Source organism: Folsomia candida, unplaced genomic scaffold (assembly GCF_002217175.1).
Source record: "Folsomia candida strain VU population unplaced genomic scaffold, ASM221717v1 Fcan01_Sc028, whole genome shotgun sequence".
Lineage (NCBI taxonomy): Eukaryota > Metazoa > Arthropoda > Collembola > Entomobryomorpha > Isotomidae > Folsomia > Folsomia candida.
In genome coordinates this window covers 237,153-260,323 of record NW_019091220.1, presented here as the reverse complement: position 1 = coordinate 260,323, position 23,171 = coordinate 237,153, and the positions used below count along the sequence as shown (strand labels likewise).

The 23,171-nt window shown below is 37.0% G+C and overlaps 1 long non-coding RNA gene across 1 annotated transcript; it reads left to right on the top strand.

Moving 5' to 3' along the window:
- Window positions 1-2,477: 2,477 nt before the first annotated feature.
- On the top strand, window positions 2,478-3,679 carry LOC118438947. Its single transcript, XR_004837159.1, has 3 exons — window positions 2,478-2,767; window positions 2,837-3,049; window positions 3,115-3,679. It is a non-coding gene; the product is annotated as an uncharacterized LOC118438947 (long non-coding RNA).
- Window positions 3,680-23,171: the final 19,492 nt, after the last annotated feature.

The window sequence follows — 23,171 nt, the reverse complement described above, 5'->3', positions numbered from 1 at the left end:
TGACGACTGAAATGACATTTTTTAATCAATAACAGGTGTCCGCAGAATAAAGGAGGCGTCCCAATTTGGATTAGATTGACGATGTCTTCGCATCCTCATCATTTTGAGACATGCCACGATCTCATCTTTGGTGCACCAACCATATCAAATTTTGTAACAATGAATCTTCTCTTCCTGTACATTTTCAAACTCGAGATTGGAATTTTTCACGGGCGGAAATGGAAAGATGTAATAGAAACTTTAAATGACATTCGTGTCCAGAAAATGAAACCATCAGGAAAATAAAAATCAAACTAAAGTCAAAGGTTTTATGTTTATTGGGACAATTTCAATTTGAGTGATGATTTCACGACTGGGGAAGGCGCACAGGCCACCAGTCATTAGTTGAGGGCAACCTATAATAAAGGAGAGATTTTGACATTTATATTCTTTCCTGGAAATATACTCTCATTTAACCCAATTACACTCGAGTTTAACAAGATAACTTATTTAAAGTTGGGGTGGATGGGAGGAATAAGGCACCGTGTGCTCATTCAAGATTTTTTAGACTAATTTGGTGCAATTTAAAGGAATTGAGCTCTCTATGTACATAATTCCCTTATGCAACGACGTGAACTCATGACCCAGACCAAAGGCTGTAAATAAATACGTATGCACCAGCTCAGTAACTTGTGAGACTTGTATAAGATTTACAAGTTTACTAATAAAAACGACACGCTGTCACGACTTTGGCTTAATACTCGTCTTACAGAGAGGTGACCAGAGACCATCCGCCGTACAACATGGTGCTCATCGCCATCCTTGTGTAATACATATGTCCATCTATCCATATGCTGCTGTTAAACCATGAAATGTTTGATATTTTTCATCATGTTTATTGTTTATTGTTTAGCAGAGAAGATGGGATTGTTCTGTGTACATTTTAGACTTTATTTTACGACCGAAATGGCAATGAGGATAATAAAACGGAGAAATTTGAATTTAAAATGTGCATGATCCCATACAAATCACCGTTGTGGAACAACCTGCGTTGTGGAATGAATGAGTAATAATACAGAAACACATTTAACAGCCAATGGACACCTAGAGGAGGACCAGCAGAACGGACAAGGGCATGGGAAACAATGATGACTGAGGTAATTTTTATGACGCTGTTGATTTGTGTCACTTCTATAGCTGCATTTCCTCCTCTGCAGACTCAATTAACGCAAACCAAGCATGTATTACAAGCGTATAACACACAACTCATGGTATTACCACGGCCATGATTTAAAATTTTGTGAAATTTTAGGTATCATTTTGGAATCAGAGAAGCAATATCGAATTACACATTTTTCTGTCGGAAACTTTAAATCTTTTGGAAAAGGGCACCTGAACTTGTGTGGGGCTTGTCAACCAGCAGTTCTTTCATGTCTAAACGAAAGGATAAAGAGACAGTTTCTCCAGCAATTGGTTTATCTAGTTCCCATATTCTTCTGGGACACGCCATTCATTCCACTGCTACGTATACATACATACGTATTGATTGTTTAGCTGTCCAATGTGAACCTTAGATTGAGATTGTTGATGCTGATTCCATTCGAGCAAGAGCAATGTTCGATCAAGATTAGTAACAATCGTTTCATTTGATAAAGGGCAAGATCAACAAGGAGATAGTTTATAGCTCCTTTTCTGAGGGTTGCACATCTGACTGGTGATTTAGAGGCCCAATTTTTGTGCACCGATAATATTGGTGTAGTTTTGAGTTTAATATTTTTTAGGCCAATATCCTCCCATCCGAAAAGCATGGATTATATAAGCAGATGAATTTATGTAAGATTTGAGTAATGCATGAACTTTGCAAATTCACCATAAAATTGATATTCCACTTTTAATAAAATTGCTGCAAACTTGCTTGGAGTTGAATGCCATCGATTGAAATTCTTTCCCCATCAGGACAAATTTCTTACCTGAAACGATGTCAATTTCAAAGGTGGTCTCGAACTTAAATGAAAAGTAAACTTTACATTCAATCTTGGAAATCAAACCTAAACACAGGTAAAAAACGATAGAGAGCTTCCATTATATGTACATACCTAGCGGTGATCCATTCAATCTCTGGACAAATCTTTGATCAGAATGTCAAATGTTATCCTGCGGTTGAATACCTACCTTGACTAACTGGATGAGCATTACACAGAAGACCTGAGGAGAAGGGTACCTCCAACACAATGCAAAACACAACCCGACCAAAGCTATCATATCAAACACTTGCAGCCATGCAGGGTGAAGTTGGATTGTCAATTATTGAATAAATGGATTTATTATTGATACTTTTCATTGTTGAGGTTTAGTTGAACGTTCCCTGCTCACTGAGCAGCGTTTTTTCTCAACTTAAGCCTTTTTCTTTCTTTAGAAATACATTTTACTACTTGGCCAACCTCAGATAAAGCTCTCAGCCTACTGCTCAATTGTTGTTGTTGTGTGGGGATCAGAAATCAAAAATAAATATCAATCCGTCTTGGTCTTCTCTGGCCCTTGGCAATGGATTGGTTTGATAGTGCTTGGTGGTATAACATAAGGATGTCGATGTCACTGTCAAATTGGGGTATTATTAATCTGCCATCAGTCAAAGACTCGAGCAGGAGATCTTTCCTATCGGCCACAAACAACCTTTGGTTTAGTTGTGTTTTTAAGTCTCCTCGTATTTTTATTTCATCCCATCCAGGATAATTGACGAGATGAATGACAAAGGCGATACAAGCGTTGCTTTGCTACCATTACATATGTATGTACAAAGTTGCTTTCTTCTTGTCAGGACGGAATAACTTATCCGTGTTTTCCCAAATGGTTTCAGATTCTAGATCAGAATCAGTTAATTTAAAATTCTGGATGATGATGGTCCTTCCGATATCTGGCTGATAAGCGAGTGTTGTGTTTGCGTTACATTTCTATTTGATTCTACAGGGAATGGTGTCGTGTTGGGGAAAATAAGGCAGTGGGGCATCCCATAATAATATCCGTCCTGAATATTACGTCGACCAGGTTTCACCTGGCCAGGATTTTCCAGGTACGAACAACAATGTGTCTACAAGAGATCACACCAGATGACTTTATCAAGCCTTTCCTTCCCAGGGCATAAGACAAGACAGATACGACAAGCACATCACCACCAATGGCACTATTTTAGATGGACATACAGAACTTGTTGAACTTTTACGTAAAACTCGCTTTCTTTCATCTGAAACAAATTGCTGACCAGGGAGTTCCAAAAAACTAACAACTTTATTACGAGTCTTGTTCTAGAGAAACTTGAATTTTGAAAATGTGTTTAAAAATTCAATTACTGTGACTGAGTTTTATACTACATGACTCGTTGTGTATATAACCACACAATATTCCAGTGTGTATGTAACAATGGTGGTGTATAGCAAAAAAAGAACTCTGAAAGTTTCCGCCTTGGCTGCAGCCCTAATAAAAAAGTCAGTTTAGTTTGAACATTAAATGAACAGGAAAAAGATTGATGAGCTATAACTTTTATACATTTATAACCTCAAAAATAAAGAACAAGAACCGAATTCGAAGAACCTCTGAATAATATGTTTTTCTCTTTCTGTTTATTTAGGCCTCTCTTTTCTCCTAACCTACATACACACAATAATAATAACACATGCACACCCAAGAACGCCAGGAATTTAATAGCCTTGCTGGACAAATAAGGTAAAAATGGAAATAAAACAAGGAATGATGAAAAGTAAATAAATTACAGGAAATTTTTCTCTCATTCCAAACAAGCAAGCGTAACAACAATGTTGTTGGGCATGTTCGAATCATGTCCAAACTTGCATTTGCATAACATAAATACCAGCACCTAAAATTGCGTTGGGTTACAGATGTGCATATGCAAAACTGGATTTGCAAATAATTAAAAAAACTTTTCAACTTTATTTGCAACAGTAAATCAGTTGTGAGTCATTACGTGGAGGACATGACATCGACGACTTGTTTCTTCGCACTGTCTGCACTTGAGAAATATTCACTTATGTAGACAGGCAGTTGGGTACAATTCGTCAAAAAAAACTCTTCGTCATTAATTTCTGTTTTCAGTCAGTCATCGGGAGTATAATGTTGTATCGACATTTATTATTTTACAACAATCAACCATTACCCAAAACTAATGGTGAACTGAACCACAAAAAGAAAGACCAATTTCATTTATTTGATGTTTGTCTGCGTACAAAACCATCTCAATTTTACGACCGACCAAGACCAACCAACCTGATTATTGATGTCTGTCTTCTTGTCGGTCACTCGTGAATATTGATGGCGAAGATTTGAAGATAATCCTGGCATTAGTTCGTAATATAATAACGAATAGCAAATAACGTGACCAAGAAAGAAAAAAAGGGATGAACGATATTTGCAAATTGTTATTACACCATTGCATTGTACTCTCAAGTGTATTATTAATACTACAATTCCTCATGTTCTTAATATGCCAAAACAAAACCTTAAGCCGGAAAACATGAGATAATTGGGACTAGTTTGGTTTAAGTTCTCTATCTCTGTTTCTTTCAAGTAAATTATTATACATTGTAAAAATCTACCGTAAACCAATTTCACCGATATTACAGATATCTATGTACCTACATTCCTATTCCTCTTGTTAACTAGTTGTGATACTTGTTGCGGTTAAATAACTAATAGTTTTGGTAAAATTTGTGCACCCTTTTGTGAGATCTACATACGTACACATGTGCGTATATAAGATGGCTTTAAAATTACCCGTAAATATAACGATTCCACAAAATATATTGGCGTTTAAGTCATACAATTTGCAGTTCACAACCAATTATTTTAGGCTAAACCTACTTCATGACCATCTGCTTGCGTTATCTTTTTGAAATCAGAGCTGGGGTATTTCATCCTTATAATTAGTCCTCCGTGTGTTTATGTTATGCAGCTCGAACCAAAGGAACTTTGTCGTAGAGAAGAATATGTATATTACACGGGGACCATTAGACGGTAGAAGCAGGATGGATTATCTGCACGCAAAAATCACTTATGTATTGTGTCTTTCTTGAGGTAGAGAGGATGAAGGTGTTCGGCAAATTATGGGTTGAGGCTTCCTAATTAACGGGCAAGTTCTCAAGTTTTTATTTCCATTTACCTGTGAAAAATGGTGCAAATACGAGTCATTGTATTTATCCACGGTTTGCAAATTTTCATGTATTCACAAAAACGCTGAGAAAATTTACTACTCGATTTTTAAAAAAATATAGTTTTTGAACTATAGTTCCGATCAGAATTCGTTTTACGCATTCAAATTCCAGTGCCTATCCAACCCTTCGAAATCAATTTCTATCCAACACCTGGTCTTGTCACTGGAGGAGAGAAGAGATGGAATTGGTCTTCTGTCTGTATGCTAATGGTTACTCGGAATTGGTTTGTTTTGTTGTCGGAGAACAAAACAATGTAACAAAGGCAAATGGGTTGCATGAATTCTCAACAATACAATAACATTATCCGTGCCCATAAGAATTTACCAGCTTGTGTGTGTGGCACTAGCCGTCAGATGAATTTGCCTACAATTTTTACACTCAATGCACTATCAATCTGCCTTCCGATTGATAGTGATTGACACCCTGTTCACTCCAAGTATTAAGTACTCTGATCAAATCTCAATCTTTAATGCTACCAAACTAGCAAGAAGAAACTACAAATCTGTTGATGTTAAGGAAGGAAATCGATTTTTTGTGTGTGATTAAAGAGAAAGGAATAATCACAAATGGATTTTTCTAGTCAGAATCTTCTACCGACAAACAAAAGACAGCTTCTTCGCTTCATAAAAGTAAAAGTTTTTAAATTAATGGAAAATTTACATGTGACTTTAACTTCTGGGTTCGTTTTGCAGGTTCAATTAAAAAATGTCATTTGAATTACGATGTCCACGATTTCCTGTGTTTTTTAGTATAAAATAAAAATAGGGATTGTGTGAGGGAGCTACCACAAGCAAATACTTAAATGAAACACATTTAAGTACTTCGGATTAAAAGCGGCAAGATTGAGCCCTCGGAAGGAATGAAATAAATTCAGAGCCAGAAAGAAGTGAATTGACTTTGACAACTTGGAAGTGGAAGCTAAAACGAAATAAAATGGGGGAGGAGACTAGTTATAATAGGAAGAAGACGAAGGGAGATAATGGTGAAAGGGTTGAAACACTGAAACTAACTTTTTGAGCTGAATCCCTTCCGAGAGTGGGAACAATGGGGATGAGCCGACACATGAGGAAGAACACAAAAGACTCCTCTAATGCGATTCTGACAGCCTTAACGATTAGAATCAGATTTTTAAAGCCTTGCCGACATTGACGTTCACTGTGTGCTGCTCGTTGACTTCACAGTGACCACCCAATTGTCGTCTTGCATTTCAATTAGCTTTCCACCATAAGAATAACTGCATCACCGACGACTTCCATTAAAATTAAGAGTTGGTTATTATGGTAAAAACCTCACTTGTGGTGAACCGGTAATCCATTTACTTTCATCTGTTGAAACAAAAAATCAGAATTTGATGTAAAGTGAGTGAGGCATTCGTCAAAGAAATGATACATTTTTATTACGCATATGAATTTATGTATAAGTACTTATCTGTAGATAAAATATGAGGCAGATGCATAATGAAATGACCAATGTGATTCTTATTTATTAGATTTATGTAACTGTTTACTATTTTTAAATAATGTGGGTTTTTGAGTGGCATTAAAGTATAATAAATATGAAACTACTTATTTTGAAATCTCATAACCACCACCAAAATCCCTCTGAAGTGAATAATGGCCAATTCCAACTTAAATTCCCATTTGTCCCCCACTTATTACACACATAAGTACCCCGTCCGCCTCCGTTTGTTTGCTCATTTGTCGGTCAAGAGCTTTCTTCTCTTACATATGCCAAGCCAAGAAGAAATAAGCTACCGAGTCAAGAAGTGGCTCGAAATGTCACTCGTCAAGTCGACGCTGACAATGTGAAAAGGTCTTGCAGTCAAAATCGTCGAGTTTGTTCTCTCCCCCGCCTTGCATAAGGTGTCCCAGTGGAATCTAACCTTTGATTAAAGGTAACGCTGTAGCGAACCGATGTGATTATGCCACCATAAAGTCAATCATTTCTTAACTCCTTGTAGAATTACGGTATATTCATTCATTTTGCTCTGGGGATTTTTGAGGTTGCCCACATAACTCGGGCAAATAATAAGGTATGCGCTGACTTAAATGTCACTCTTAAGTGCACCTCAAGTTAGTAGACTTTGACATTTTAGGTTCCTTTAATACTAATCAAAAGAAGTTTAGATCCGGCAGCTGAAACGACAATTTCACGCGCTCCGCCCTCCAAAGTCAAAGCAACAAGGTGATAATAATAATATCCATATTATAAGAATAAGATAGCAATGATTACGGCCTGACCACGACCATCGTCAACTTTCAAATTGAGTGACGGTTGACTGATGTGGAATTCTGTTACTGTGAAAAACCGGTATTATTGATCCCTTCAGAGTAAGTCACACCACTTTATGAAAGTGCTACTAGGTTAAATTTAGAACAGAAAGTGTGTACACAAATAAATACCGCAAAATGCTTTGCTGGTGGTTTTGTTAAACAGCTTATCACCCAAAAGTCAACAACAATGTCGCTAAACGAATCTCATCCCCACATGCAAAATGATTTAGGCAGCAAAAGCCGTGTGTATCCGGACGGAACAATAGTTGAGAACAATGCAAGGTCTTGCCGGACATGTCTGTCGATTCAGTGCACATTTACCAAAATTAATAAGCCAACCAACCCGCAGAGATCACATACATGACAAACGTTTCAGAGAAGAATCAAAAGTCAGACCGTGTCAAACTCGAACTTATTCCTCCAAAATAACAATAATAATATTCTCATTTGTACCATCTAGCCCACTAAATATAATGGAAATCTGTATGCCGATCTGATTTGTACAAGAGTGATGTGATGTGTGATGGAGGATGTTTTTCCTTCGTTAACCCTTCCCTCGTCCTTAATCCATCTGCATTTCTTTGTAATTTTCCTTTATTCATTGTATTCAGTGAATTCTGCATTCGTTACGATTACATACAATTATTCTATGACTTTTTGGTGTGTGCTGCTGTGCAGGCTTGGATTTGAATAATGAATATCATCCGGAAGTACATACACGGAGGCATCAAAGCATTTAGTACGACGCGTCATGCACAGACGTTCATCCATCTCTGAGGAATGAATGAATGAAAGTCAACCGGGTTATAATCAGTGCGAGATGACATGTGTGGTTGACATTGTCATTCAAAAAAGAGTGGCATGCAGGCGTTTGGTATATACGCTCAAATGTCAATTTGAAACTGCTAACTGCGTGGTTCAACCCTAATGTCTTAATCCAATAAGTCAGTTTTCAATTTGTAATTCAACTTGTGTGTCCTGTGCAGTTTGCAGTTTCTTTTCACAAAGGGAAAAAGAGAAAATAAGTTATTAGTGCTTATCCATATTTCTTATTTTGTCCTATTATCGCATACCGACTGTCATACCACACAGGGAGAAGTGCAGATCACAAACAATGGGACACGCCGTAATTTGTTGGATGCTTAAATTCAACTGGTTATGAAAAGAAACAAAAATTGTGCGATTCAATTAGCAGTAAATTAGGATTTTTTGATGATGCGATTCAGGATGCGCTTTTGAAATCTCGCTGCTTCGCTTTGTTTGTCAATTTCTTTAATCTATTTAGTAGCCCAACCAAGTATTACGCTTGTGCATGTCCCTTCCGCCCTTCCTTTTCTGTCATGCTTTCGTATTATCTGTGCACGATGATGATGACCGTAAATTATTAAAATTGGTGAAGCGGAGGATATGTCAAAAAACTGTGGTTGTTGTGCATCACTGAGCCTGCCGTTTGAAGAATGTGCATTTAATTATGCATGTGCTTCTTCATTTGTCATATCTGTCAAATGCATTATTATGAGGCACAAATTATAAAATTAATTTATTTCGAGCATTAAATGCACTCTAAATCTAATGAGAAAAAGAGACACATAACAAGTAAATGTATAAATCATCATAATTCAATTTTCTAAAATGAAGACATTACTCATTTTATGGCTAAGCACATAAAAATATACGTGAAGTAGTAGTTGCATGTTACTTATTCGATTTCAATTTCACACTGCAGGTTTTTATAAAGTCAAATGCAAATTAAGTAGCGAGTACAATTTGCAAAATTATTTATTATTCAAGTACATTTATTTTTTCCATTTAGCAATAACAATCTTCAGACAAATCATGAGTGCGGTTACACAAGTCACACATAGATATGTGCATAATATGCCATATGTAAATGCATACATAGGCCAAAAGTTGCGTCTTCATCTTCCCAAGTGCTACTGGTAAATACAAAACGGTTTTGTCCATTGGCACCGAACTTGATCCTAGATGGTCATTAATTCTGCATGTGCGGCAGCAACAATGCATTTTTGTGTCCTTTATAAAAACGTCCTGCTCTTTCCCCCCAACGTCTCCATCCATCCATCTGCCTTTCATATCGTAATGGTTGGTATGCATTTAGTACAACTCTGAAGGAAACAAGACATGTATTTGCACTCCACTTGAAATTAAATTCCTCCCGTCCCACATGACAGATAAATAAGAAGACAAATAATTTTATGTAATATTAAAATATCTTCTTCTCTCTGCCTTCTCGTCGTCGTTGTCGTCGTGCCATCGCACTATTCTGGTTGACATTTCCCCTACTTCGTAGACCACTTCACTCAGTCAGTGTTGTTTGCTTGCTTGCGCCACGTTATACTTTTGAAAAAATTGTGTATGCAAACCTAGCCCTTGTTCCAAACCATAAGAAGAAGCAGTCACTGGTCCAAGTTGACTTTGTCTTTTCTCTGGAGACAGAAAGATGACATGGGAATTTTACCTACTTGGCCCATCTTTCATATGAAACCGGAGCCTGGTAACCACTTGAAGTACAAAGTTGTGCTTCCTCCTCCTCCTCCTCCTCAACTCATCATCAAACTTCATCTTCATCATCGACTCAAGCAGCATTTCCACCAGACCACGAGAACCATTATAAAGGAGGACACACATAGGACAAGTTATGTTATGTACACAGAGCCACCCACAATAAATCTTGATGACAAATTCAAACTTTTTTTCAGTCTGAATGGTGGGACAACGAGTTAGCGAGTGACGAGGTATCACCTTTAGTTTCCAACTAAAATTACGTATCATGAGAATGAATAGTCATACATATTTAAGTTTGAGGTCCGCATTCCTCAAAGAAAATTTAAGGTCTCTTCTTCTTCTTCATCCCAAGATAATGGTTTGATGATGATGATGCCCAGCTCACCTCTAGTTTTTAAGATCTGATTAAATTACTCAGGAAAAATTTCATTTATTTTAACGTCATTACGTTAAGAAGAGTGTGTGTCTTTTTATCATTTTTTGTATGTGACACTATCAAAACGTAGTATGTAATGTATCACGAGAGGGCAAGATTCATAAATCTGAAATATAACAAGACAACACAATATTCATATGTGGGTATGAATAATTGCCTGAAATTAAACCCACCTATCAAGAGAGTTCATGCAGTCATGGTGGTTTCGTCTTTTGGTTGGTGCATTGTTGGGGTGGCAATGAATTTCCTGTGATTCATTAGCACTCCTTTGGTAAATGGTGGTGGTGGTGGTGGGGTTTATTTCCCTTGGAGGATAAGCAAGCCCAAATAATAACAATAATCGCAGGAAAGGAAAGAATAAACGGTTGTTACTCGCATCGACATGGTCTGCTTTTTAAAAAACATTTTTGTCTTGTGGTCAGTTGATGTCTCTGTTTGTACTTATTTGATGCATTCTGATGTGAAGTATTACACGAAAGGAATGTTATTATTGAATGGCAACTTAATATCATTCTCCTCATCGCAGAGTTGCACTTGTTACTTGACCATCCTGCATATTATGGTATCAAACTGTGTTTCATTGGGCTTTTGACTGCTTCCTGAATACTAATTGACACTTGCTTTATGCGCGCATCTCACCTTTCCCAGTTTTGAAATTTACATAATAAAAATGAAATATTGCGACCCCTTTTCTCATTTTTCAACAGTTTTTTAGTCTTTTTTACATTGCTTTCACAATGTTTTGTTTCAGATTTGCTTGCCCACACGGTACACACACGTCGAGAGGTCCAAACATGGTAATTGTGGATGAGCATAAGTACTATAAGTCAGTTTTATTTGTCTTGTAATGCCATGTTGTAGGTTAGATTTCGTATGCATTTATGTAGGTGGGGATGATGAAAACAGTTATGAACGTCCAAATCCAATCCGGACGAAGACGAGGAAGGAAGAAGAACACGAAAGAAGAAGGAGAAGCGAGTAATTATTGCTCATGATGGGGCTCATTAAAGTCAACAAAAGCTGTATTCAAAACCCTAATAATGCGCTTAAAATACTTTCTGGATAAAATAAAAGAGCCGCAAGTTCAAAGTGAAAATATTTTTAGGTTGCACAGAAGTGAGGAATTTCAACCCTTTCTGTGTTGTTCCAAAATGTTTAGAACTTTGTTACTTGCTTACTTACTACCCACTAATTAACTACTTTTGTTGAGCTTCCTGGATTGGTTTGTTTTGTGGAGATTTACTTAACCTATTCCTTCATCTCTTCTATATGTGCATTGTTTGGTGATGATTGTTATATTTTATGATCCCGTAAAAAGTTAAGGTTTGGGATGAACTCATCCGACTAATCCGATCCACCTGCGTATTGTACAAAACGTATTTGAAGGAAAAGTCACATGTACAAGTTTGAAATAAGACAAGACACACGGCAGATAGGAGCTTTTTATTTATTTATCTATTTTTATTTCAACCCTGATGAATGTTATCTTGTAACATCAGTTTGTGTGTTAGCGCACTGATCGAGCGAATGAACTGAAATTTTGTGTCTTTTTTTCCTACAAACAAAAAGAGAGAATTGGTTTAGTACCTATTTGAACAGTAAATGTGATGCGGGTAGTTTTATTGTTACGACTTTACTTTCACTATATGCACATATAACAAAAGTTGCACTTTAATGTGAACTTCATCCTTGCCGTGATCTGACCTTCCTTAATGTGCGACTCTTTCATTCAAGTACAGGAAAGACAAATCGGTAAAAGTGAGCATTTTTAGAATTGTCATCTTTTAAAGGGTCACCTATTCTTATCTTTTTTTAGGAATATAAAATTGCTATCAGTTGCTTTGCGGTTGACACGAAATGCTCGAAAAGATAAAGATGACGCAACGCAAGGCAATCAGAGTAACAAAAAAACTTTCCCTATCGATCTACCCATCGCTCAATCATTCTTCATTAGAACACATTACAAGACATTGATGATCAATCAATGGCGAGGAAAATGAGTTTTTGGGGAAGTCTTCCTCTGCGTGTGTCTCTGATCATCAGATATTTGGATAATAATATGAAGGAAAAGCACTCCTGGAAGTGGGGGGCAGGTGAGAGAATTTGCTCCTTGGATTTCCTACCTCTCTCTCTGAGTTTGGGAGGTCCGAGATGACTTCTATGGATTCAAAGATCTTGCTACAATTGGAAGTGGACGTCCAGGGGAGCAGATCGGTTTCAGGTAATTACTAGGCTCTTGTGCGTTTGGATTGTGGACTGATTCGATAAAAGATGAGTTGGCTGGTGGAGGAAGGAGGATGAGAATGACATCCTCCCCATCGAATCATGCAATCTTGCAATTGGTGGTAATATTATTACTCAGAGTTTGATGAGCTAACGTGAGTGAGTGACTCATGATTATTTTATATATACCTTTCCCCTTTTCGTCATCCAAGTATTTAGTTAGTTAGTGCTGCTACAAAAAGTTCGCCCAAACTTTATATCGCTACTTTATTTCGTCAACATTCACAAAATTGCAGTCGGTCCAATGTCATGGTCATGTCGTTTCATTTCATGGTGAAATTATTGCAGGGTGATGAACAGGAAGTGCTAACTTCAAATTTTAAGATGCAATTTACTTGAAACAGAAATGTGAATTGAATTCTTTGCTATACATCGACTTTAATAGACTTTAGTCAACGTTACACGAAGCATTTTGGGACATTGACACCCACATTCTCAACTGCTTCGGCATAGTCCTTGCTCACTGGCACGTTAATCCAAATCCATATTTGAAACTATAATACTGAGCATAATTTGACATGGAATATGAGTTACACGGTCACCAAATAGTTTTACCTTGGTCACGGTCTCACCAGATACACGAGCAGAGAGAATAAAACATTGTGATTTCAAGAGAAATGGAACCACGGAAGAGTGAAATAGACGAATTGAATACAAAGTGAAACGAGCCATGCTAATGGTCTGCTGCTGCTGGTGCTATTTATTTATTCGTGTTCAATTTAACCAGTAAGGAATAAATTCAAAAGATGCAGATGTGGTTCATGGCACAGACAGTGGATGGAAATGATAGGTGTGCAGGGCAAGGTAAAAGGCAAAATGCACCATTACATTGTTCTAAGAGTGAGGAATAAGGGTGTCCAAGTGTAAACTATACGACGAGATGAATAGCCACATGGGGAGAAAATTGCTGCCGATTCGATCCGCCACAGGAAATCGGTTGAAGAAATGGAAATGTGGAATGTTTTGGGGAACTACACAACAATGAAACGCGTTTCTCTCTCCACAGACACGGTTGGTTTTGCTTGATAAGAAAACTTGGTGAAATTAATTTTCAGCAAGATACCAAAAAATTGTAATGGAATAAAAAAATGGTGTCGCTTTTCATCTCGGTGGTGCATACTTAATTGTGTATTTTTTCAAGTTCGTAAATACGTCATGGCTTTGAAAAAAGACTAATTTATGCAAATACAATACAAACACTTCCAGAATTTAAGTGGATCCCCAAATACATAATAACGGTATCAATAACCTCAATCTTTTGTCAATACTAATCAAGCTAATTATCGCTCCTTGCAAATAAATGCTAATCAACGCACTGTCTGTGATTTACTTTTTACAACGTGTTGTCCTCGTTGTTTGTATTCATGTCGAGACTTAAAAATAAAAATAATTATACACACATTTCTTGTTTGTTGGCAAACACGGTGAGAGGATTTAGTTCTTGTTTCCATTCATTCGTTTAATGCAAATGTGTCATCGGCCAATATAACCAACCAAAAAAGCCACTCACTCAAGATAAGGAGCCAGCTTAGAGATGCTTCTTAAATATTTCTTTCGGTCACCAGACAGACATTTTTCATCGACTTGCATTTAGTCATCAAACTAAAAAGGCTTAAAAAGTAGGTTGTGTTTGACCAAGCAATAAGTAATGCTAGTTGTGACAGTTAGCAAGTCACTGCAACGAATTTGCAACACTTTGCATGACAAATTGTGTACAGTTTATTTTTCCACTAGCAGTGTTTTACACCACTTAAATGCTTCTCATAGTTAAAAAATAGCAATATGCACCGCAATAAAACCGAAGTTTCAAATTATAACTACCTGTTTTCTGTCAGGCGTATACTATTCGTGGCTGTCATACACAATAATATTTATAATTTACTGAGGTGTGCGGAACGCCCACACAGCACACCACTTGTCGTTTTTTTAAACGTCTCTTCATTTCATTTAATGGTGATGATTATGGTGATAATTATTTACTTTTATTTGCATACCAGATTATAATGCAAATTGTTATCTACTGTTATCTGGGGAAAGGTTGAATTATTTATTTCACATTTGCACAAGACGAATGAAAATTATTTCTCTTTTGGTGTCACATTTCCGTGAAATTAAATCTGGGAATTTTTATGCTGATTGGTATATAGTTAATTCGGCTGAGATATGTTAATGTTGCCCAAAGTCGGTTAAAATCAGGATAAGGAATGCAGATAACGTGTGGAATTTATTTAATTCTGAAATTAAATAAATTCCTATGAAATTCTATGCGAAACTGTGTTTTTACAATTTTTTTTTCATTTATTTATTTGCATTAATCAACGTTATTCACTGTAAATTATGAGATTTCACTAATATTCTTGCCCTCTATTGAACTCACTCAATGTGACCGTAATAAGTTAGCAAGAAGTAAACTTCTCGGGGTAATAAGAAGCCGCCTAAATTTCTAACAAGTTGAGATAGAAACATTGAATAGTGACTTTTAAAATTTATGTGACATCCAGCAGCAAAAGTATTGAGTTTGACAATGGTAATGATAATTGAAAAAAACGAAGCAAGGTGTCATTGTCAATTGTTGAAGTTGAAGCACGTCACCTCATGTAACGTGAGGCTACTATCTGTCCAACAAACCACACCAAACCCGGCCACTGTCCATTTAGAGAAGACAAAAGTTTCAAAATTCACAGTTGACATCTTTTTACATTTACAATTTACACGCGAAAATGAACAAGACTTATTTGCACTCTTCTTGTACTCTGTCCACCTCAAAGTCAATGTCCGGAATGGCTCCTTTTTCACACAGCCAAAAACTTGACTTGCTCTTGAATGAATTGGAAGCTGAATATGGTTTAAATTCCAAGACCAAACTTGATACAAACAATGATAAAGCTGCATCAGATTTTGAGAATAATAATAAAAAGAATTATAACGACGACGAGATTGACCAGGAGGGATTGAAGGTGTGGGAATTGGCCAAGTCCATTAAGAAACACAATGCATCGTATCGCACGGCTGCAAAACTTTTGAGGGAGTTGCAAGCCCAGCAACGAACTGGCAGTAAAGGTTGGTGGGTGGATGGGAGTTATGTAATTTTGTGCATTTTTTCACATCTCATCCAAATACTTTTACAATAGAAATACTAATGAATAGAAAGAAATTTGATCCTGAATTTTCTTCCCATCGATCGCAGGTCTGCTGCCGGTATCACTGACAGCGTCAACCACATCCTGTTCATCCCTTGAAGATTATGACTTGCTTCTGCACCAAGTAAAAGCAGCGAGTAATAACAACAAGTGTCAAAAATCCGCAACTCCATTTTCGAATACCAACAAGCGAGTCGTAGTCAACCACTACCAGCAGCAGCAGCATAATAAGAAAGCTTCCGCTTCTGAGGTAATATTACAATCAAGTAAGCCAAAAGGATTGCAGACACGCCAAGATCCTCCAAAACCCGCAGCAGTGGTAGTAGTGGAAAAACCCATTGTACAACCTCCTCCTCCTACTCCTAGCAAAGAAATAATACGATTTGCAACACCTACGTTGGCATCCACTGCAAAAGTAAAGCCAAAGTCTAATCTTTTCACAGTGAATTGTCCCATGAAAAATTTAGATACTTGCGTCAAAGACTGTCAGCAGAAATCAATCACCAACAATGAGACCAATAATGTGGCACGACCTTTATTACCTAAGCGAGAAGTCAACCTCAACGTCAACCCTTCTCGAATACCAACCTTGTCGTCACGAACTAAACTGACCTTATCTCAATTGGCGTTGGTTTCAACGGGAAAATTGAGTCCGCCTAAAAATACGGTGATGTCACAAGCAGTGGAACAGGTTGTTACGAAAACGCCGCCCTCAGTTTTAATGTCGAAACCTATTTCTAAACAATTTAACCCGAGCAAAATTAATAGCGATGCCAAGATGAAATTATGCTACTCACTCGCAAATCAAGAGCCCATTGTTCCAGAAAAACCGAGCACAATTCCACCTGAAAATGATAATAGTTATGCCCTTGGAATAATTCGTGGCTTGTTGGAACATGCAAAATCTGCTGTAACGACGTTGTTCGATATTAATTCAGACGAAGAATCAGGAGAAAGTGATCAAGATTCCAGTGCAACATTCATTGTTGATGATGACGACGCCAAATCAAAAATGTTTCAACCTTGTAAAGAAATACAGCAAGCAGAAAGCGATGCAAAAAGAAGAGAGATAACGCCAAGTCAAATGATTTTTGGGGTCCCGTATGTACCAGGAGCCAGCAAGATTCCAAGACCTACTTATCTTCCTTAATAGTCCTGCTTAAACTAGAAACCCACCACACTTTATTAGCTAATTAACCGATTTTAGTCAACGCAGAAAATTTCGAGGTGTGACACAATGCATACTAAACTTTTTTTACTCGTCATTGTTTCAGCCAAATGAGTAAAGACATTTTTACTATTTATTTGTCTGTCGGCGTAGATTTGTCTTTGTATTTTTCCCTTTATCACAAAAACCTGATTTTAAAATTCTACATCTTTGCTGCATCTTTGCACGCAAAATTTTTAACAGAGATGTGATGTCGCTAAATAACTCCAAAAATTCAACGACAACGGAAGATATCAAAGGGGACTTTATATGAGAAGAGGCTCGGTAGTAGAGTTGACTTGCTCACTGACCCAGCCATTTGTCACTCTCTTATCTCTCATTTCAATCACTTTTTGTAAATTGTTAGTTGCAATTTGTAATTCTAAATTGTAAGTTGTGACGGTAATGCAAGAATGTTAACGCACGAAGCTCTTCCTCTTTAAGCAAACTAACACTAAAGTTTACTGGTTTATTGCTTAAACGTTGTTGTGATTGGGTTGTGATAATAAGCAGCTCGCAGGATAATGGATGGCCAGATCTTTAGCAGTGGTGCGTAGACGTTAGTAAAAGCAAATTCATCGAAATTAAATAAATAACCTGAAATGACACTCAATAATGGTAAAGCTTGATGGGAAATACAAGTTTCATCATCAAATCTTGATGGAGATGATGACCGCCGATGGAAAACAAAGCGAATTGAAACTTGTTTTAATTGCATTCAGAGGCACGAAAAAGTTGATAAATTTTCATCCCATGATTGACAAACCTTGTCAGGCTAATTTGTCTCTTTGTGCAGGAGATACCTACGATTTAACAATGAGTGACTACTCACAAATACGAGTAGAGTGCATGATAAAGTAGTATTACGTTTAACCAAGGATGTATTTGCGACTTGGATTTTTTGTCATTTGTTGAACTCTCTGAGTCATGATGACGGTCTTGGCCTGTCTGGGACACATATTTTGCGTCGTCTAATCCGAATTTTAAAAGAATGAGTACTCGTTGATCATGCATTCAGTCTTGTGAAATACAAATTTATATTTCACATGTTTGCATTTGAACCTGTGAATCACAAGTTGTGATGACCGTGGTTTTGATACGGATTATATACCTTGCTTGATGAATGCATGGGTTGCAAAGTTTATAAAATGCGAAACGAACAGTCCGCCAATGACGTTGATGGCTAAACATTATGGAGGTACGTACTAAATACGAACTAGTGTAAGATAGTAAAAAGAGCACAATAGAATATCCACCCTCCTCCACCCACGCGATGCAAGGTAATAAAATAAGCTGGAAATGGCCAGGTACAAAATGCTTACAACTACTATTCCTCTACCTACCTGTACATGCATATTATACGCATGCATGATGTTTAAAAGAACGTAAGAGTGAGTAATGTCCCTTTAGTGAAGTTGCATGGTTGATGGACTTCTCTTTTGTTTTTTATGCGCTTTTAAAATCAACCCTTTCCCGTTGACAGGAAGTTCTGTCAGTCATCTCATTTCTCCATTTCACAGTTCACACTGTCAACCATCAAGAATGGAACTGGAGCTGAAGTGAGGGTGGAATGGAAATTCAGCCATTTCAATTTTACATTAGTGACGATGACGGTCTAGTTTCAGGTACTTTACTGAACACTTTGGAAATTTCGGTGGGTTGATTTTCCGGTGCTTTTCATTCAGGTGACTGGTCGGGTCAGGTGTGGGAAAAACCAATAAAGCCATTTTGTTTGATTCCATTTTGATACAGTGGACCTTATTTGCTTAGATTGAGTACGTATCTCATGATAAAGTACGGAATTAAAATTACTTAATTATGTGTGTTTTATATGCAATCAAATTATTGAGTGTGTGTAGTCACGACCTTCGTTTTAATTTATTGCTTTTAATTCTTATCTACGGTGAAAATCTTAATGAAGTCATAATTATCCTATCCATAAAAGGTGTAGAAAAATCTATCTAAATTGCATATTCACCATTTCCAGTTGATTGTACAATTTGCTCTTTTGCCAGCAGAGTAAATCTACGTAAGTAGTTGTGCAATGTAGAAAAATACTTTTACTTTTCATGTGTAATAAAGCTCAATATAGCGTGGCACGAAAATTATAAAAAAACAAAGATATTTGTTACATGATCCATTTTCTGGCCTCAATTAAATCCAATCACAATCTAATAAATTGAGAGTCTCGTACTTACATACTCAGGCTTTGCATGAGTGATACTATTTCTAAATTGGATAGACGAGCAATTCCAGATAGCATAATTATACAGGGCTCTTATCAAGTTAGGACAGATCTAGAATTTTGTACACAAATTAGAGGGTAGTCTAATACTCAAAATTATGAAAAATGGGTTGCTCTAGTTTGCGGTTTCCAGCAAAGACAGACTCTTAATTTGCCACCAGGCCTTTTTATATGACCACACCGTAACGAACCTCAATGACCAACCCTTCAAAATTTATCACTCCGGAATTTCTGACCACATTTCCTTCTTCATCATTCGTCTGCTGTTCTACAGGTTCCATATGTAACCAACTTCCTTTATTGTTTGCCCTTGAAGGGAGGAAGGCGCGGGGGTGTGTCGGTCAAAGTTTACTTTTAAAAATTATGAAAGTGAGAACTTTGAAACATGTAACTGAGCCGGATAGGTTATCATTTTTTTTTAAATCTGGCCGAGAAAACTAATCCCCTTCCTCGTCTTTTTGTTCAGCTTCGTATTATGAGGTATTAGGAGAGCTATTTGTCTTGAGTGTGTTGTTCTAGTGTGAGATTAGTTTGGTTAGTTACGAGTGCTCCGTCCAAATGCTCACCTGGAATTTGGAGATGAAATGGGAGGAGAGTTTAGAGATTTTTATTTGAGTGGGCGTACCTCATCTAAAACCACAAAGTTTGAGCTGAAACTGCCCAAATTTTCTTTGTGTTATTTTGGTTAGTTATGACTTGTCGTTAATGAACTTATGTATGCACATCCCTGGATGTATGGCCATCCACCTTTGCGTGTAATTATATTTGAGAGAAAATCTTGTGGTGTTACAGATCTTATGCTTTGATATTAAATATGTTCTCCAGTTCATGTTTTTTATCATCGTCATCAGCCTTAAATCGAAAGGTGATTCCTAATTTTAGGCAGACGCGGGGATGCATAACTCAACAAGACGTGCGTTGTGGCCTTATGGGTTACTGTATCATTTTCATGACGTTTATTAACTTTATGATTTTTAGATTGGGTATCATTAGTTCGTGCATTCATTCAAATATGTAGGAAACAGCTGCAGATCGTGATACGTATGTTACAAGAATGGATGGAAAGTCGAAATTTTCCTTAATTTGCATTTCCTTAATTCATCAAGACTTGAGAATTCCTGGGGTTCGACTGCCTCAGAGAAGAAAGTTGGGTGCAAAGGGTTGTCATAAATATGCCCGACAATTAGTCTGTGCACCAAATTCTTTGTGAATTAAGAAATCCAATGTTGAATGTGTGTAGTCGATATCGTTAGGCATGATTTTCTTTCAGTGTGTGACTGGTTTAGTTGGGCTCTTGTGTAATGAGCATCGACTTTTGACTGGTAATAGAACTGGACGTCGTGTTCACTTCAACTAATGATCTGAATTTTATGACCTCAGGTTTTGATTTGACAGAAAAGTCGACAGGTTAGTGGACTACTCGATTCATTTATTCATTCTCGCATGGTCTGATTAGCACAAGAACTTAACATAATTAGAGGGCATTATTAGTTCACTTTTGTTGCACTCACTGTTCTCGTGTACCTTTTTCTGGCACTTTTTCTGTCCGACTGGTTTTTCAGTGGAAAGGATGTAACATGTAAAGGCTAAATTTACAAATATGTAAAATAATTCTAGAACTGGCCGAGAAATTCGTGAGATAATTTCGAATTTTTATTACCTCCCTCTGCACCCATTTAGAATTCCTCGTTACAATCTTAATGTCGTACGTTCCGGTTAGTTTTACCAAGTTTTTAACCTTAATGAAATCTTATTACGAAAACGTGACAGATTCTGATTGTGAGTTAAAAGATCGATCCTTATGATTTTTGGAATGGGTAAGAATTCCTTAAATTCTTGAAAGTAACATTTAATCTAATGCAGAGTAAAATTAGTCGAGATGCAGATTTATTGTGATTAGCGAGGGCACAAAAAAGTGAGCAATTTTCAAATACGTATCTTATTTTAGAAAGTTTAGACTCATTTCCCAGAGAAATTTGCCTTCTTTAGTATAGATAACGGAAAACAACGAATTCTTCTCTGGGCCAAGAGAGAGAACAGTTACAGTTAAAATATCTGGACTAAATAAGCACTGTAAATTCAGGACAAATAGAGAATTGACTGGGAACAGAGTCACATTATTGGAGTAAGAATTCCCAAGATGACAACGCTTCTTGGTATTATAATTGGACCTCATAAAATCCTTCTTTGGCCTGTTTTCTCGTCGTCGTCTTCCTCGTGCAGATAAGAAATTCCAAATTGTTCCCTTTTATTTGATTCAACTTGACACTTTACACCTCATGAATACTTAAATGCGCAAGCAGCTCGTTGTACGTATCTTTTTTGGCGTACGAGATGCAGTATTATTTGCAGGCAATGATTATTCTTCCACCGCGGCCCACTCGCACTTTCATCTGATGATGCTCCCAATAATAGTGATGTACATGGCTCCTCCTTTTGGGTACAGATATATCTGATCAGATATCAACGAAAGAACTAACCGCAAAACGAGTGTATTACGTAATAGCGAGAAATACGTACTTAGTTAGATGAGTTTCTTATTGGAGTTGGGCCTGCTTCGGAGCAAATGTAAATTTAATGCTGCATTCTCAATTCAGATTTCACTAGATTGTGCATGGTTTTTTGGCTGCTGCTTTTCTCCAATGTCATAAAAACAGTCTTAAATTTTTACCGAGTAAAAGAAAATGAGAACTTTACAGTTCTTTTTTTTTCTGGGAAAAAATGTTATTTAACTGAAATTGCTTGACAAAATGGACAATAATTGGATGCACAGGTCAGCCAAAGTCATCCTAACTTTGGTAATTTCAGCGATGCAATTACGACAAGGGTACAATTATTGCTTTGATATCTGTAATAATATGTAACAAGGAGGAGCCCTGTTGTACAAAATGCGACAAGATGTTGTTACACAGATATTTTTTTTTATCTAATCTAAAATGACATTAGTTAACAATGACAATTTCAAATGGGAGTTGCAGTTTATGGTCCTAAAAATAGTTGAACTGTAATCAAGTAACTAAGACAAGAGATAGATACGTACCTGCTTGACAAATTCTTTTGATGAGATATTTTGTCATTAGTACTGCTCGGTGAGTGATCAAGTGTGCCAGTCAGAGAGATCTATGCCTTAGAAACTCTAGATTTAAATTAGAAGAAAGCCTCCTCACCCAACCTCATAATCTAAATCTCTTTGACAGGAAATTCATTAACGCGGAATCGATTTAGATAGATTTGAATTGAACGCAACCTCAACAAGTTGGTTGGTTGATATTACACCATGAAATCTTCTTTCAAGTCGAAAATAATTCTCTCCATTTTGAATCGGAGATTAATGCCTCGTGTAAAATCCAAAGTTCTTCATTGTCCTGGGACAAAGATAAAAGTAAATTCGGGAGCTGCTGGAAGAATTATCCTTAAAGTGAATAAATAATTGCTCAGTCAGTGTAAAAATGTCGTCTTTGTCACATTGTGATCTGATTACGAGTGCCTCTTTCACTCTTGAAGAGGAGGAGGGTGGGTGATTCTTCTCTACTAAAGTATTTATTCCTCCAACAACATGCATACAATAAGTGTATAGATAAATGCAATGCTCATCTTCTTGTAAGTGTAATAGTGCTCTGTCCCTTTCTCTGTCACTCGAATGGCTTCTTTGTCTTTGTGCTTGTGTCGTGTCAGGAGCGATTCAATTCGGTATAAGCTGTTTTGCCTGCCTGCAGATACATACGCATGGAGTGTACAAGTATGTAAGTACTGCACTAAATAGTTGTAGAGTCAGAGATTCTATTCAACTTTTCATTTCATTTGAATCATCTCGTCCGAGAGTAATTAGTGCCACTGTCGTCTGGCCCGGCTCCTCCGGT